This window comes from Eucalyptus grandis, chromosome 3 (assembly GCF_016545825.1).
Source record: "Eucalyptus grandis isolate ANBG69807.140 chromosome 3, ASM1654582v1, whole genome shotgun sequence".
NCBI lineage: Eukaryota > Viridiplantae > Streptophyta > Magnoliopsida > Myrtales > Myrtaceae > Eucalyptus > Eucalyptus grandis.
In genome coordinates, this window is record NC_052614.1 from 36,245,479 (window position 1) to 36,263,633 (window position 18,155).

Below are 18,155 nucleotides of genomic sequence, written 5' to 3' on the forward strand. Positions count from 1 at the left end.
TATTGTAGAAAATTTTCATCTCATTAAAGCTCTGTTTTTTCACCAAAAATAATTTCCAGCATTTTTTTTTATATTCTCCTGTGTTTGATTCATAGAAAATAAATTAGTCAAAGAAAATGTTTTCAGTCAATAAAAAAAAAAAAAACACCTCTAAAAGTTGGGAAAATGATTTTCTCCTTCTCCTCATCAGTGTATTATTCCCACATCGTATCCGCTTACAAATCTGCCCTCGACAAGCTAGAGACCATCCTTCCGCCTCCGTCGTGGGTCCCTGATCCTCGCCTTCGAATCTGCCCAAGGCAAAATCGTGGAGCCCACACTCTCGAGTGCTCCTTCTTATCAGCAGTTTGACATATGACGTACCTGCTAAACTGGTTCAACATTTTTCTGCTTTTCCACCTAGGTAATATGGTAATCAATCTCAGGAATGAGCTTCTCATCAGCAGTTTCAAGACCATCAATGGCCGAGGAGCCAACGTGCAGAAAACAGGTCTCGGTTGTTTGATCATTATGACGTCACCAACATCATCATCCACAATGTGCACATTCACCACTGCAAGCCTTCTGGGAATGCCAAGATCCGGATTAGCCCCTCTGAAGTTACCGAGAGGGGAAGATCAGGCGGTGACGATATCCGTCTTAGCTTCATCAAAAATCTGGATTGACCATTGTTTCCTGTCGGATTGCACAGACGGTCTGATTGATGTCACTGAAGGATCTACAGCAGTCACAATATCCAGCAACATGTTCACCCACCACGATAAGGTGATGAGGTTGGGTCACAGTGATGATTTCACGGCTAACTCAGGGATGCAAGTGACTGTTGCGTTCAACCACTTTGGTGAAGAGCTAAAGGAGAGTATGCCACGGTGCCGGTTTGGGTACTTTCATGTTGTGAACAATGACTACACTCGGTGGAAGATATATGCTGTTGGAGGGAGCTCCAATCCTACAGTTAATAGTCAGGGGAATCAGTACTTCGCGCCGCAGGATGATAACAACAAGGAGGTAAACTTAACAATATCTGATCTGCATTTATTGATTCTGTAGTCATTGTTTTGTGAGATTGAATCATCTAGATTCTGCATAATCAGCCTCCTTAAATTGGGTAAGTTAGTGAAGCAGGTTGTTGCAAATGAGCTTTTACTGGGAGCTACTTTCATGTTTGCAAAAGTTAAGGGAAAAAGAATCATCTATAGTGTCTTGATAGACTGGATATGATTATCTTGCTACGTTATCTTGCCAAACTACAGAATAATCCACTTCCGCTGTAAAAACTTTCCTTTTAATAGATAAGGAAACATGATGTCAAAATGTATGAAATAAATCCCAGTAGCTGCTTTGAACTATCATTAAGTGAGTTTGGTAGAAGAAGCCCAGATGAGCAATATGTTTGCTGCGTTACGCCTGATTATTACTTACATGTATTGGAGGAAATAGGTGACAAAGCGAATGGATACGGATGAGAGCGAGTGGAGGAAATGGAATTGGAGATCGGAAGGTGATCTGATGGTTCTTTGTGACCTCTGGTGCAGACATGAGCCCCCTGTATGCTGAAGCCTCTAGTATGTCGTTCCCATCAGCAAGCTACATCAATCATCTCACTGCGACTGCTGGTGTCTTTGTTGTACAGAGGTAAATCTCGTTGTCTGTTCCTTAGATTGCAACTTCAACTGGTTTGTTACGTTTTAACCTAACCTATCAAAGCACAAGCAAATAACTCTGGATGCTCCCATCTATGATTTAAAGGTGCCGTTGTAATCACTTATTTCACCAATCAACTTGGATAAGATACTATGAGATTAATTTGATCGTCAGCAAGAAGTATAGATTTTAGTCTCCTGAACACGCAATTCAAACTTCTATGCACAATGCTGCCTTTCTTGTTTTGAATCCATCTTCGTTCTTTTAGGAGCCATAGGTTCACTCGGATCTGTCGCTGTTTGCCACATTGAAAGTATAAAGATGAGTTCTACGCCAACTTGAGGATTCATGTGGGGATAATGCTACTCTTGGGTGATCACCTCAGTAAATATGTCAATGCCATGAAAACCTTCAGTTCTTTGTCTATGGTAAAATAATTTATGCTGTTATTCTTGTGGATAGGACTAAGGACTAAAAGCATTTACCCTTTTATTCACTTAGTTCCTTTTTCGGCCAGTGCATTTAGTATCTGTACAACAAGAGCTATTATTGTCATTTTAATTTCCTTCGCTGGTTTATGTTTCTTCTGTTGACTCAGCAGGAGTGACGCCGGGACTGTGACCAATCCTTCAAGCGGCGGTGGGATTGTGACGAATCCTGCCGCTCCCGGGTCAAGCGGTGGGACTGTGAGGAATCCCGTGCCAAGTGGCGGAGATGGAAGCTCGTGCTACCCAGGACAGGGATCAACTGGAACGGTAACTGGAACTGGCGGTTGGTATCCTGACAATGGCATCGACTTTGGCTCCATATTCAATAGCGAGGCCAGAACGCCCTTGTCCCAATGACCTCGGTCATCTTATCTGTCATAGCCATAGTAGCATTCTCACATCAAACTTGCTTCTAATGCAACACGCGCTGTAGAATCTAGAATAGGTAGTTATAGTTGATTCAGTTTTTAAACACGGGAACGGGAATCCGGCTAATTGTGGTAAAATGATTGTGGTAAAGCTTTGATTTTTGGTGCATTGGGACTTACCGAACAATCGTCCTATCAAATTGTCAAAGACAGTGGGAAGGAAAATGTACAGACTCTATGAACTGAAATCCCTTGACTCTCATCAATATGTGCCCATCATTATCAATGATTCTGCATTTAGTAGCTTTGTCTCCCCTCGAGGGATCATCACTTTTATTTACTTGGACGAACCATCTTCTTCTGAGATATGAGAAGATGAGATTAGGCTAAAAAAAAATATGGAAGCCCACCGGGCAGCAAGAGTTGTACGACCACCGGCAAGACCTGCCCAGGCATAGCCCCCCGGGTTGCATGACCCAGATGAGACTTCGCCCGGGGTGGTGTACCACTCCCGGTGTGGCTCTCTTGGGTCGAGGGACACTGGCAAGTGGCTTGCCTTGGGTCATGCCACCTTGGCACGGTGGTACAGGATGGGGCAACCCCATAGGCGACTTGCCAGAGCACTACAACCTATGTAGCACCGACACGGACACGCGACACGACAAAACATGATACGCCAATAAGTCATTTATTAAAAATAAAGAATTCCGACATGTTTCGACATGTTATATATTAAATAATATTTTTATTTTTAAATACATAAATAAATAATAATAAAAAGAGCATAGAATTAATTTACACTAAAAATATTAATTGAACGTTTATTAATATCATTCATTATTTTAATTTGTTACAGTAATACATAAAACTTAGAGGAAAAAAACATTGTTTAAAGAAAAAATGCTGAAATGGTATTTTAAAATTTATTTATTTATCATATATAGCATTTTTTATTACTTCTTTCGTAGTAAAAGACTTTTGAAAAAACTAAAACAATTCTAAAAATACAAAATTGAAAGAAAAAAAAAAGTGAAAAGAGGCAGGGTTGTGGTTGGGCACAATATCCGTGTCAATCTTCATCCTGAAAATAATCTTGTTATGGATATCCCCCATGTTTGGTACCGGAAAGCACAGTTCTTAACATTTAATTGGTTGCAATACCCTCTTTCGTTGCACATCAATAAGTACTTTTGCATAAACAATAACATATTGTTCTTGTCCCAAGTTGCCACTTCTCTGTAGCCTAATGAAAAGGACGCCACAGTTCGACTTTGCTTGTTTAACAATATTCCAGTGGCTTCTAGAGCTTATAAGACATTACTTAGTTGAGGATGAAAGGTGCAATAATCTCTTTACTACAGGTGTCAGGATTTCTATCCCCGAGCGTTCGACAGCAACGTTTCTAAAAAATTTGGGCCATAAACAAATTACAAACATCAACAATGATCAAGAAACATGAACAACATCGCTTTGATACCAATGTAGGAAACATATTCTTGAAAAATAAACCTATACTTGAACAATCAAATGACAAAAACAAAAACGATAAATGTGCTCGAGAAAAATGTAACACTGATCGAAAGATATATCATGGAGACAGAAATATCTTGTTTGCCACAGATTAAGCATTTGTTGTAATCTTAGAGGAATTAATTGAAGTCCTGGAATTCTATTCTTCAAGAGGGAGTACACTGTTATCTTAAGAGAAGGAAAAGAACATAGTATTTCATACATACCTCAATGTTCCTCTTTTTTTTTTTTAACATTTATACAATAGTTATTTTTACTTAAAAAATAACTGCCCCCTCCTTTTATGGGCTAGGTTTGGTTTGACATGGGCGGACGAACTTGATTTAACCCAACAAATAAAAAACTGATCATTTTGTACTTTCAATTTCTGGAGGGGAAGTATTTGACCAGGATCCCTCCCGCCCCACCCTAATTGCTTTTCCTTTCATTTCGTTTTGTTCCTTTCCTTACTCTCCTTATCTAGATTTTGATTTGGGATTTTGCTATTCCGATCTTATATTTGGGGGTATTCTATCCAATCTAATTTGATATTTAGGAGTTTTAATGAATAAATACTCTACCTCCACTTTTAATGGCATTTACAATAGTTTTGGTATTAAGTTTATGCTAGTTTAATGTGTTTTTGTCAAAAGCTTTGGCGTCTCGCATTTGCTAAAGAGTTTGCTTTCACCTGGATTAGATATAAACTTGTTCAACATGTTTATATTGTCTTTGTATGGTAATGGTGTGTCAGATATGAACTTGTTCAATATGTTTATATTGGGGATAAGTACATTAATGGTGCCATAAGTTGTGTACGGCGCTCACTTTGGTGCCAAAAGTTTCCGTCGGATCACTTAAGTGCCAAAAAATTTGAAAAACGCTCACTTTGGTGCCAACTCCGACGAAATTGGCCGGAAATCCGACGTGGCCTTTTTTATTAATTTTGACGCCGACGTGGCTCGTCGGAGAGCTGAGTCAGCATCCAAACACCAAAATGACGCCGTTTGGTGTCTCCCCCAATTCAAAACCCTAATCTCCGGCCGTCGCCGTCCTCGACGGTCCTCGCGCTCGGCGGCCACGGCTTCGACCCCGACCTCGGCCCCAACCGCGACGATGGCCACTCAACGGCAGCGGCTCCGACCTCGACCCCGACCCCGACCCGACGATGGCCACTCGGCGGCCGTAGCTCCGACCTCGACCTCGACCCGGACCGCGACGATGGCCACTCGATGGCCGCGGCTCAAACCCCGACCCCGACCCCGACGATGGCCACTCGACAGTCGTAGCTTCGACCCCGACCTCGACCCCGACCTCGATGATGGCCACTCGGCGGCCGCAGCTTCAACCCCGACGACGGCCACGGCTTCAACCTCGCCGAAACCCTAATTTCTTCCCCATGTGAGCTAAACGGCGTCGTTTCCATGAAGCCATCCACGTAGGATGGCAAAACGACGTCGTTTTCTTAAGGAGGACCGAAAACGATGTCATTTAAAGGCTTATCAATTTTTTTTTTTTTAAAAAATCATTTTGGCCGGAATCTTTCGCCGGAGGCCGGAATCTTTTGCCGGTGGCACCAAAGTGAGCGTTTTTCCTCCGATTTGGCACTTAAGTGATCCGACAGAAACTTTTGGCACCAAAGTGAGCGCCGTACACAACTTTTGGCACCATTAGTGTACTTATCCCGAGTTTGCCTTCATATGGTAATGGTGTGGGGACGATGACCTAAACACACACCGCCAACAAATAAAGTCGTAATTACCAATGGACATCCCAGTATATGCTCAAAAGTGATGGTGATGTGTGATTGGATGATCACTTGCCAATCAGTTTGCTTGGATGTAGTCATAGATCCGTTCTCGAAGGACAAACACGTGATTATCTCTGCCAATCATTATTTGATGACTTACCTTGATATATGCTTTTTGATTTGTTGTGGAGCCTTACGAGCTTGCCTTGTTATAATGACTTTTGAAATTTCTTATAAATCCTCATGCATCAATTTGGTAATGAATGGTGATTTCTTTTAATAATTTTTTTCTGCTAAGAATAAAAATAGAGGATGAAATTAGAAATAAAACACTAAATTTGAGAACTAAATATAAAATTATACCCTCTTAAAATTTACGAATACCATCACAAATGACAAACTAGTAAGGTTTATGGATTCTTCAAATTGGACAAGCTTCAAGAAATGAACATCCATTCATAATCAAATGATAGACTCAAAGATCGCACATTTCATGAAATAAGATTTGGAAATTCGCTACCATGAACATTAAATATACTTCTGCACGTGTTTCCATAACATGATTCATGGGAGAGGGGGTGTGGCATCCCAAAAATTCAAGACAAGCTCTAAGGTGTATTAAAGCCCATAATTAGGTAATGAAATTACCTATGGTTTATGCTTTAGCCATTAGTTTTCTCTTAGGACTAAGTAATATATGCTTGTGTTCATGATTCTTTTTATTTATTTGTTAATGAGAATAATCTATTCTTGGCTATGCACCTCATAGACTAAATTCCTATAAATAAAATGTTACAAGATTTTGGCCATGTGGAATTTAAAACTTAAAATCTATAAAAGAAAGAATAAAAGGTGAAATTTGATTTTTTTTTTTATTTAGGTTTGGGCCTTAGGCCCAAGAGTGGATTTTGATGGGCCAAGATGGCCGGCCCATTGAAGCCCACGAAGGGGCTGTCGTCGGCCGCAAGGGAGGCCAGCCCAATTGAGGCCCAAGAGGAGTGGCCGGCCCACTTCTTCCAATCCAAGCCCAAGCCCATCTTGCATGTGGCATGCCAAGTGGCAAAAAGAGGCTTGCATGCATTGGCTTGTGGAGAGGCAAGTGATGATTGCTAATGATGGAGATTTGGGGGAACAAAAAGGGGAGAGAGAGAGAGTGGCTGGTTGGGTTTCCATCCAAGCCAAAGGGAGAGAGAGTTGCGAGAGAGAGAGGGAGTTGCACGAGAGAGAGTGAGGCCGAGAGAGGAGGAGAAGGAGCCGCTTGCCGTTCGTCCGCCCGTCGCCGCCTGTTCGTCCGCCATGTGCCGTCGTTCTCTTGAGTTTAGAGGCAAGTTGGGATCCACTTCCTACTCTTGCATGTGTGTTTGGAGTGGTGTCGAATTTTGGGTGGTTAGGAGTGAGAAACCGGAGCTAGTATGTTTTGTTTGTTGAGATAGCTTGCTGTTTTCGAGTGAACCGCCTGAACCAGAATCTTGTGAAGGCTTGTATGCATGTTTCGAGTTAGATTTTGACTTTTATTCCTTCATGAAAGTTGTTGAAAACATCTTAAAATACAACATAATAAAATTTGGGACAAAATGGTGGAGATTTAAGGGGTCAAACCCTCATCCTACAAAGACACTAGATCTGGAACTGTTTTGCTGACCTTTTGGTAGATTTGTGGTTGCATGTTGATTTTTATAAAGAATATCTCTTCGACTTCTTCATGAAAATTGTAGAGAACATCCTAAATACTAACATACTCAAATTTGAAGTAAAATGAGCAAGTGTAGCCTAGTGAATCGACTTACTCTTGAAGATGGTAAATCTGGAGACGCGGTACTGGACACCCGAGACTTCATGGACCCATATGGTGACTATTATTTGGAAATTTGACTTAGATCCCTTAACGAAAGTTGTAGGGGACCTCTTGAAGTAAAACATATCCAAATTTCAGAGGAAACGAAGAAGAATAAGTGGGTAAAAACTTGGTATTTCGGAGATGACTACACTGGACGTTTCGGTGTGAGAACCAGAAGCTTCGGACGACTATAGGAAGTTTTCTAAAACTAATCTGGCCTAGAAGTATTCATAAAAAATCTACTTTAGTGTCTTAACTATAACCTGGAAAAATTTCATAATTTTTGGAGGTCGTTCAGGTATTTTAATCGAATTATTTCAAAAACTGCACACTCTGTTTCTATCCGAAATTGCATGCTGTGTTTGTGTGAATTATATCTTTTGTGTGGAACTCTATTGGGCATGTATTTTTCATGAAATCATTATCTTATTATCTTTTCTATCACATGCCTTGATTTCATGATTTTTGAGAATCATATGGATATTTAATTTAAATATTTTCTAAAATAGTACAAGCTGGAATTTAATAAACTTCAAAAAGGCATGATAAATGGACTATTCTAAATTGTACGAATTCCATGAATTTTATTGTTATGAATGATTGTGTCTTGCTGCATGTATGATGATGACTGGAGATGCATGTATGAATCAAAGGATGGAAGTGATTTTGTTTGCCATTACATCATGTGCCATGCTGAGTTGAGACCTAAATTGGTGAACATGAACACTGATAAATGAGGAAACTGTTTGAGGCGGTTGATAATGCCCTGGGAGTATCAGGATGCTCGGGATGGGGGGTGCCGGATGCCTGGAATGTATAGAGATACATGGCCGGATGGCCTCGAGAGTTTCGAGATGCCCGGAATGGTTGGGTGCCAGATGCTCGGTGGCCTTAAATGGCTGAATGCCAGAGGTTTTTCTCGCGATGCTAGGATGGGGTGCGAGTGGTAAAGTATGGGATGAAATTGATAATCCCGAGAAAGAGTGATGTGGTGATCGAATTGAAAGTTAAAAGTGGAAATTGAATCATGCATATATTATATGATATGATATGATGATGATTACCATGGCATGATGACTCGCATATATGATATGATGATGATTACCATGGCATGATGAATCGCATATATGATATGATGATGATCACCTATGGCATGATGACTCGCATATATGATATGATGATGATCACCTGTGGCATGATGACATGTATGTGATATGATTGTGATGATGATGTATGATGGTATATGCATGGCTTCAAGGTAAGTAGGCTTGGATGCATGAATGACATGTATTATGTTGCGATTGTATTGTATGATGTATTGAGTGGTTATTGGATCCTTTACTTGTTGAGTTGTTGTACTCACCCATTCGGGGACCAACATTTCAGATTAGCAGGATGCCGCTCCCTGCTGTCACGCGGGGTGCATTTTACGGCATTCCTTCAGATGTAGAGGTCGAGTGTGTGGAGATGGATTGTCCCACCATTCCTGTACTGACTTTTATTCGAGTGCACGCCTTAGTGATGTACGACGTGGGCCTAGCTAGGGGCCCTGTCATTCAGGAGTTTATATCCGTCCATGTTCGTCGAGACGGAGTGATGCGTGGGATGTTGCCGCCGCCACCGCCTGATGCACCGGGATGGGTGTGAGGGCTCGTGCGTGAGAAGTAGGAGCTGCATCTTTTTAGGATGATAGCCGACACTAGTTGATGGGAGATCTTGCACGATAGACATAGTGGGTCGAGTGTTTCTTTTTGGGGTTGTGGCCGAGTGTAGCTAAAAATCTTGGCCTTTCTTTTGATGTACCAACCCAAGAAAATCCATCATGAAAATATGTAAATAAAAGTGTCTGGGCTCTATCTTTTCTTATGATGTTTAGTGGTGTGCAATTGTATCATGGTTGTTGGAGGGAGAGATGGCGATATTATATTTTGCTTCCGCTGATGAGTTGCGCTGGGACCGTTTTCAAAAAAAAAAAAAATATTGTCTATGATTTACGACGCTTCTTCTAAGAGAAGTAGCTAGTGTTCCATTAGGTGTAGTGTTAGGTGCCTGTGGCGACCTAAAGTGGTTCGGGGTGTCATAGGGGGGACTACCACACCATGTGTAAAATATAGCATTTGAAAGGTTAAGAAAAAAAAGAGAGGAAAAGGTTTGAAAAGTCAACAAAAGCAGCAGAAGGAGAGCAATAGAACTTTTGGCCTTTTAAGAGAAGAGAGGGGGAGGGCTCAGGCAGAAACGCAGAAGGAGAGCAATAGAACTTTTGGCCTTTTAAGAGAATAGAGAGGGAGGGCTTAGGCAGAAATGAAACAAGGGAAAGAAAGAAATAGAAACAGGAACGAAGAGAGAAAGAAGAGAAAAGGAATAGGGGAAAAAGGAAAAAATTTTGCCGTGCTCGCGATCTGGACGCTTCATCAAGATAACTCAACTTCATTTTGTAACCGGTAAGTGATTGAAGCTTTTAATCGTCTATTTGAAAGAATCGTCACAATCAAGGCTTGAAATTTGGATTTCTTGGATATTTGTGCGGCAAAATTTGATCTTTGAGCTGTTGAGCTACATATTTTGTAGAAATGGTATTTTAAATTATTGTGAAGCTATAGCATTTTACAGGTTGTGATTTGAGCTTATGATTTGTCCGGAACAGAATTTTCAAGTTGGGGGCGCGTTTTGGAACTATAGCGAACAATAACTTTGGGCCCGATTTTTAACTGTTTTTAGAGATGTTTTGGGCAGCTAAGTTGGGGTTGTTGTAGTACATCAAGAGAGCTTTTTAAGGATTATAAAATGGCTTGAAATAGAATTTTGTGGATGAAGTTATGGTGTGATGAAGTTTAGTGTGCGACCGTGCCTAGCGGACAACTATAGGTTGCCGCTAGAGGTGGGCTTTTCATGGCGTGTAGGTATTATTTTATCGACAATAAGCCTAGAGTCGAGTTATTCATTAAATATCGTTTTTACTTGGTTTTTTAATATTGTTTTTCAATTATTTGTTAGGAATTCGAGTGCATCGACTCGAGTTACCACTGTAGTTGATTTTTGGCTTTTCCTTAGTAAGTGACATTATTTCTTCTTTGTATTTTAAGCTCATGTTTTGAAAAAAAAAATTATGGATTATATATTCTATGCGTTGATAAAAAGCATCTTTTGTTACATAAAACATGATCAAGCAATTACTACCATTTCGTTGTTCAAAAGAGAGTTATATTTCGAATTCGATTTGAATGGTTGTTTGAAAATGGTTTGTGAAATTCTTTATGAAAGAATTTTGAAACGTGTTGAAGAATGGTTTGATATTTATATAACAAATTCTTGAATTGTCATATGACTTTTATTCTAATGTTAGATTATTGGATATTGTGATTTGATAGTTGATGCTCAATGTCTCTATGAACCCGAGGGGTGTGTGGGTATATACGCACACTAGTCTAGGATATCCTTGTGGGACGAGCTACCGGCTAATAATAGGTGGAGACCTAACCAAGGGGGGAATCTTGGTCGTCTTGTTTTGGGCATTACGTGTGACCATGGATTGACATTTGAGCATGAGTTAGTTAATGGAGTGAACCACAAATAGGTGATTTGAGTTTGGTCGATGGAATGGACCATCGGCGTATGATTTGGTGAGATTAATCAGTGGAATAGACCATTGACACATGCTTTTATGAGATTGACCAATGGATTAAACGATTGGTGTTTTGGCAGTTACTTTATGAATATATTGTGTTAAAGCAAGTTATGATTGTGTTTTAAATGTGCATAGTGATTTCTCGATTTGCTTAGAAGAAATTTGTTACTCATTAAGCCATAATAACTAATTCCTCTTATCTACTTGTTTTTCAGGTTCTTCAGCGAGCCGCAAGTAGGCGTGAGTGTTCATTTTTACAAGGACTTTTTGGTATGAGTTATATATTGTTGATAAGGTTGTGAGTTAGTTTTGGTGGAGATATTTGGTTGTTTATAGAAAACCTTGGTATTGTAACCAAATGCTCTTTTTTTGTCATATATATATGTTAAATTATGACTCGAGTTTAAATTGAATGAGGAAATTTGCTGGACTCGTGAAGGAATTTTGATGAAGATAAATTAAAAGGATGGACACATGTATATGAATTCCTTATTCGGAGTACTTGGTGAAAGTTGTTATCCACGGTGGGGCCCAACACAACTTTTTTTTTTTTTTGGTCAGTCCTACTCTATTCCTACTCTACACTCACTTACAGACTTGTGCCCTGCCTCTTGCAGGGCGTGGGAGTCGCAACCCATTCTCAAACTTACGCGTCCCTACTCCCTATCCCCCCCTTGAGAAGGTGGGGATTTGAACCCCTCACCTCCCCCTTCCATGTTGGAAGGGTGGCCACTGGGGCGAACCCCCAGTGGTTGGCCCGACACAACTTTCATGCCTGGGTTTTCTTTCTGCCACTTCAAAGGAAATTAAAGGAAGCTTCTGCATGTGAAGAAGGAAAGAGGTGGGGCCCAAGGTCAAAAGTTTGACCTTGGGCACACACATATAAAAACAGAAGAAATTTGTTGCAGGTTTCCTTTTTCACCCTACGTAAAGAAGCCACTGAAGCCTCTGCGAAAGAAACCCTACGTAGAGCGCGCGTCCAACGATCAACGAAGCTGCAAGTCCTTCGCGCGAAGCTTGAAGAGATACGCAATTTCGTACGTACGCAAACTAGGTGTACATAGAGCATTGTGTTTTGAGCTTGAACGCGTGGTAATTTTATGCCGTGAGTTTATATCCAAGTGGGTTGTTTATTTCTAAACACTTTGGGTTTGGGGTTAAATCTAGGTGTGGGAAACATTTGAGCGATTGAGCGATTGTAAACTCTGATTCTCCGATTTTAGTGGATTATTTGCTGCTGGCTCTCCTCGTGGACGTAGGTATTGATACTCGGACCGAACCACGTAAATTTCTAGTGTCCTTATTTTTCTCATTTATTTCTCTGGGTGATTTCGCATTGACGTAAATTGCAAGATTATGTCGTTTTCGCATATTATATCCCAACAATTGGTATCAGAGTTTGGGGTTGGATTTCTTGATTATGATTTGAGGCTTTTGCTTGTCTAATTATTATCTGGAAATTCTGTTATTGCAATTATGTCTAAGAGGAAATCTGAAATTGAGAAGTTTGATGGGAGAAATAACTTTATGTTATGGAGCATCAAGATGCGGGCTTTATTGACAACACATGGTTTGGCCAATGCACTAGATGGTGAAGATGAGTTGTCGATTATAATGAAAGCTTCAGAGAGGGTAGAGCTGATGGAAAAAGCAAAGAGTATAATCCTGTTAAATTTTTCGGATGAGGTCTTACTAGAGGTTATTGAGGAGAAGGAAGCCTCAGCATTATGGTCCAAACTTCAAGCACTCTATGTGAAGAAAGGTTTGAACAATCGCTTGTATATGTTGAAGAAGATGTTTTAGTTTAGATATATTGCAGGTACGTTTATCAGAACCCACCTAGATGAATTTAATAAACTCATGTTGGATCTAAAGAACGTCGATAAGATACTTGATGATGAAGAGCAGGGCATGATGTTGTTAGCATCTTTACCAGAGTCATGGGAGCACTTTACCGATTCACTGTTGTAGGGGCGTACCACAATTACCTCAAAGGAGGTAAAGTCCGCCTTATTCTCTAAGGAGTGGCAGAGAAAGTTGCGAGATGACGATCTGGCGAAAAGAGCAGCACAAGCACTGACGATTAGGGGTAGAGAACAACATCGAGAGCCTAGTAGTAGTAGAGGTAAAAGGAGATCAAAATAACGCAATAGAAAGTCCAAGGGACGTGTGAAGTGCTTTGAGTGTCACGAGGAGGGGCACATCATGAGAGATTGTCCAAAGTAGAGAAATAAAGTTGATAAGCAGAATGCCACAAGTAGTGTGGCAAACGTTGCTGAGGGGAGCAATAGGGATGCAGAAGCTGTTTTATGTATGACTACTACTTCGTTAGGAGACGAATGGGTGCTAGATTCAGGGTGTTCTTATCACATGATGCCTCATAAGAACTTGTTTACTACTTACCAAACTGCAGATGGTGGTAGAGTTCTTTTTGGGAATAATGCAATCTGTAAGACTGTGGGGATAGGGACAATTCGAATTTGGATGCATAATAGGGTGGTGCGCACATTGACAGATGTGAGGCATTTACTGGAGCTCAAGAAGAATCTTATTTCTTTGGGGACACTCGATGACATCGGGTGTAGGTATACTGCTGAAAGTGGAGTACCGAAAATCTCTCAAGGTGCCATGACAGTGATGAAGGGGAAGAAAGTGAATACTCTCTATCATCTACTGGAGAGAGACCGTGACCGGAACCGCTGCATTTTCATCAGGTGAGTCAGACTCTAACTTGACTCGATTATGGCATATGTGTTTAGGGCACATGAGTGAGGCATGTATGATGATGCTAAATGAAAGAGGGTTGTTGAAGGGTTGGAAGATAGGGAAGCTGGACTTATGTGAGCACTGCATCTATGGGAAGCAGCACCGAGTTAAGTTTACTATAGCTATTCATTTGACCAAACGACCGATTGAATATATTCATTCAGACGTCTGGGGCTCGTCTTCGATTCCTTCGAAAGGAAGTGCCTGATATATGCTGACTTTTATCAACGATTATTCTAGGAAGGTATGGGTATATTTTTTGAAGAACAAATATGATGTATTTGATTGATTCAAGAAATTTAAGGCATTGATTGAGAAGCAATCAGATAAGCAAATCAAGTGCCTGAGAACTGATAATGGCATGGAGTTCTGTGGTAAAGATTTTACCGAGTTCTGCGAGAAAGAAGGTATTGTGAGACACCGCACAGTACCTGGGACACTACATCAGAATGGCGTGACAGAACGGAAGAATAGAACTTTGCTTGAGTGAGCTCGATGCATGCTTTCGCATGCAAGACTTGGTAAGGAATTTTGGGCCGAAGAAGTGAACATGTCATGTTACATGGTTAATCGATCTCTATTATCTGCTATCGAGTGGAAGACTCCTGAGGAAGTATGGTCGGGGAAACTTGGTGATTATTCCGGATTACGAATATTCGGATGTCCTGCGTATGCTCATGCGAGTGATGGTAAGCTTGAGCCGAGGGCGAAGAAGTGTATATTTCTGGGTTATGCACATGGGGTGAAAGGCTACTACTGGCTATGGTGCACCGATCCCAGATCACCCGATTTTCTAATCAGTAGAGATGTAATCTTCGACGAGACTGCAATGCTTCAAAAAAGGAGTTCTGAGACACAACCAGCAGAGAAGACAGATCATGGTGTCATGAGTGAGGTGGAGCTTCGGGTGGAGACTTTGGAGACCTCGAAGATAATTGAAGTTGAGACTGCAGATGAAGCCGCAGTTCCTGAAGTCGGTGATAGTGAACAACTAGCAAAGTCGCAGCAGACTATAGCCGCAGATAGATAGAGAAGGCAAATTAAATCACCGGTATGTTGTGATTATACATATATTGCTTATGCATTAACTGTAGGTGATGATGTGGAGACAGATGAGCCTTCGTCTTACTCTGAGGCGATGGCTAGTTCGGAGTTATCGCAGTGGTTAGGGGTTATGAGTGAAGAGATGGAATCACTCTATCGAAATTAGACATGGGAGCTGGTCAAAGTATCCAAGAACCAAAAGATTGTCGGAAGTAAATGGGTCTTTAAACGGAAAGAGGGCATTCTTGGTGTCGAGGCAGTGAGGTATAAGGCGAGACTTGTGGCGAAGAGATATAACACAGTGTGAGGGCATTAACTACAATGAGGTGTTCTCTCCTGTGGTAAGACATACTTTTATTCGTGTTTTACTTGCCTTAATTACTTCGCAGGATCTCGATTTAGAGCAGCTAGATGTGAAAATTGCGTTTCTTCATGATGAGTTGGAGGAGCAGATTTACATGAAGCAACCAGAGGGATTTGCTATTCCGGGTAAGGAAGATCATGTTTGCTTGTTAAAGAAATCTTTGTACATGCCAAAACAGTCTCCTAGGCAGTGGTATAAACATTTTGATGCTTTCATGGCTAGTCAAAACTATTCAAAAATTCAGATGGATAGCTGCGTTTACTTTAGGAGATTGGAGAATGGTTCTTTGATCTATCTACTCTTATATGTTAATGATATACCGATAGCATCTAAGAATATGTCTGATATTGATGTGCTGAAGAGGCAGTTAAATGCTGAATTTGAGATGAAAGATTTAAGTGCTGCAAAGAAAATTTTGGGTATAGAGATTTTGCTTGACAGGATTGCAGGAGTTTTACGTCTGTCTCAAAAGATATATATTGAGAAGATAGAAAAATCTGTAAGTACACCTTTAGCAAAGCACTTTAAATTTTCAGAAAAGTTATCATCGCAGACTGAGGAGGAGGAGGAGGAGCATATGTCTCGTGTTTCTTATTCTAGTGCCGTTGATAGTATTATGTATGTTATGGTGTGCACTAGGCCTGATATTTCACAAGCTGTGAGCGTGGTTAGTCGCTATATGAAGCGTCCTGGTAAAGCTCATTGGGAAGCTGTGAAGTGGATCATTAGATATTTGAAGGGGACAACAGACGTGGGTATAGTATATCGAAGGGACAACAATGGTAGTGAGATCACTGGTTTTGTGGATTCGGATTACGCCGATGACTTGGATGATTGCAGATCTTTAGTAGGGTACGTATTTACGCTAGCAGGTGGTGCAGTTAGTTGGAAAGCGTCCTTACAGTATCACATTGCCTTGTCTTCGACTGAGGTAGAGTACATGTCACTAACCTTTGTAGCGAAAGAGGCGATATGGTTACAAAGTTTGCTCTCAGACTTTGGATTAGAATAGAAAAGTGTGGATATATACTGTGATAACTAAGGTGCGATATATTTGGCGTATAATCCAGTTTATCACGAGCGAACGAAGTATATCAATATCAAGTATCACTTCATCCAAGATGTCTTAGCTAAGGGTATTGTTACTGTTAAAAAGATTGCTACAGCAGATAACCTGGCAAACATGATGACTAAGTCTGTTTCTTTGGTGAAGCTTAAGCTCTGCTTGAGCTCTATTGGCGTCTGTGCAGAGTGAGCGCCCGTCGGGGCGTTGGGAGAGCAGCATGGATGATAAGCACTATAACTTGGTTTCAAACATCGAGCCAAGGTGGAGAATTGTTAAATTATGACTCGAGTTTAAATTGAATGAGGAAATTCGCTGGACTCGCGAAGGAATTTCGATGAAGATAAAATAAAATGATGGGCACACGTATATGAATTCCTTCTTCGGAATACTTGGTGAAAGTTGTCATCCATGGTGGGGCCCAACACAACTTTCATGCCTGGGTTTTCTTTTTGCCGCTTCGAAGGAAATTAAAGGAAGCTTCTACATGTGAAGAAGGAAAGAGGTGGGGCCCAAGGTCAAAAGTTTGACCTTGGGCACACACATATAAAAACAAAAGAAATTCGTTGTAGGTTTCCTTTTTCACCCTACGTAAAGAAGCCGCCGAAGCCTATGCGAAAGAAACCCTATGTAGAGCGCGCGTCCAACGATCAACGAAGCCGCAAGTCCTCCGCGCAAAGCTTGAAGAGATATGCGATTTCGTACGTACGCAAACCAGGCGTACGTAGAGCATTGTGTTTTGAGCTTGAACGTGTGGTAATTTTGTGCCGTGAGTTTATACCCAAGTGGGTTGTTTATTTCTAAACACTTTGGGTTTGGGGTTAAATCTAGGTGTGGGAAATACTTGAGCGATTGTAAACTCTGATTCTCTTATTTTAGTGGATTATTTGCTGCTGGCTCTCCCCGTGGACGTAGGTACCGAAATTCGGACCGAACCACGTAAATTTCTAGTGTCCTTATTTTTCTCATTTAATTCTCTGGGGTGATTTCGCATTGACGTAAATTACAAGATTCTATTGTTTCCGCATGTTATATCCCAACAATATATGTGGATGTATATATATTGATATTAGGCTGAATTTTTTGTCATGTTAAGGTTGCGTCCTTTGGTTTAAGGACAGCCGTGTCATGCTTTTGTTCTTGTGAATCGAGGTGTGACATTTATTGGTATCAGAACTTATGTTTTGATTTGTTTTGGGAGATGTGGGACGTTGTGAGATTGTGTGATAGATTTTTAACAAGTTAGCTTTTTAGATACTAAGTTGTAGCTTCATTCTTGGATTTAGGTGATCATGCGCAATTTGGAGACACTTGCATTGCTTTGTAGAAATAGTAAAGGCAAGCAAGTTGTTGTCTTTGATGCTAGAAACATGCCTCAAGCTTCTCGAGGTGCGTCTTTAATGAGGAGTGGGAAAATCAACAGGATAGGAGTCTTGACTAACTTGAAGCTAGGGAAGATAACCAACGGTTGTTTCCTCCGATTGACTTTGAGCAAGTGATGATCCATTGGTATCGCCAGGCAAAAGAATTAAGTGGAGATGGAGTGATTGACCCATACACCTTTGCCCAATTTGAAGAGGCAAAACCACCCATTATGATGGGAAAGCTGATCCTCTTGCGGTTGAGCAATGGACTAGAAAGATCGAGGGGATCTTTGCATTTCTGAGGACAAGAAGGTTAGCTTTGCCTCTCGATAT

At 40.9% G+C, this 18,155-nt stretch overlaps 1 pseudogene; it reads left to right on the forward strand.

Annotated features, from left to right (window-relative positions):
* The first annotated feature begins 408 nt into the window (after positions 1-408).
* LOC104437349 lies at positions 409-2,489 on the forward strand (annotated as a pseudogene).
* Positions 2,490-18,155: the final 15,666 nt, after the last annotated feature.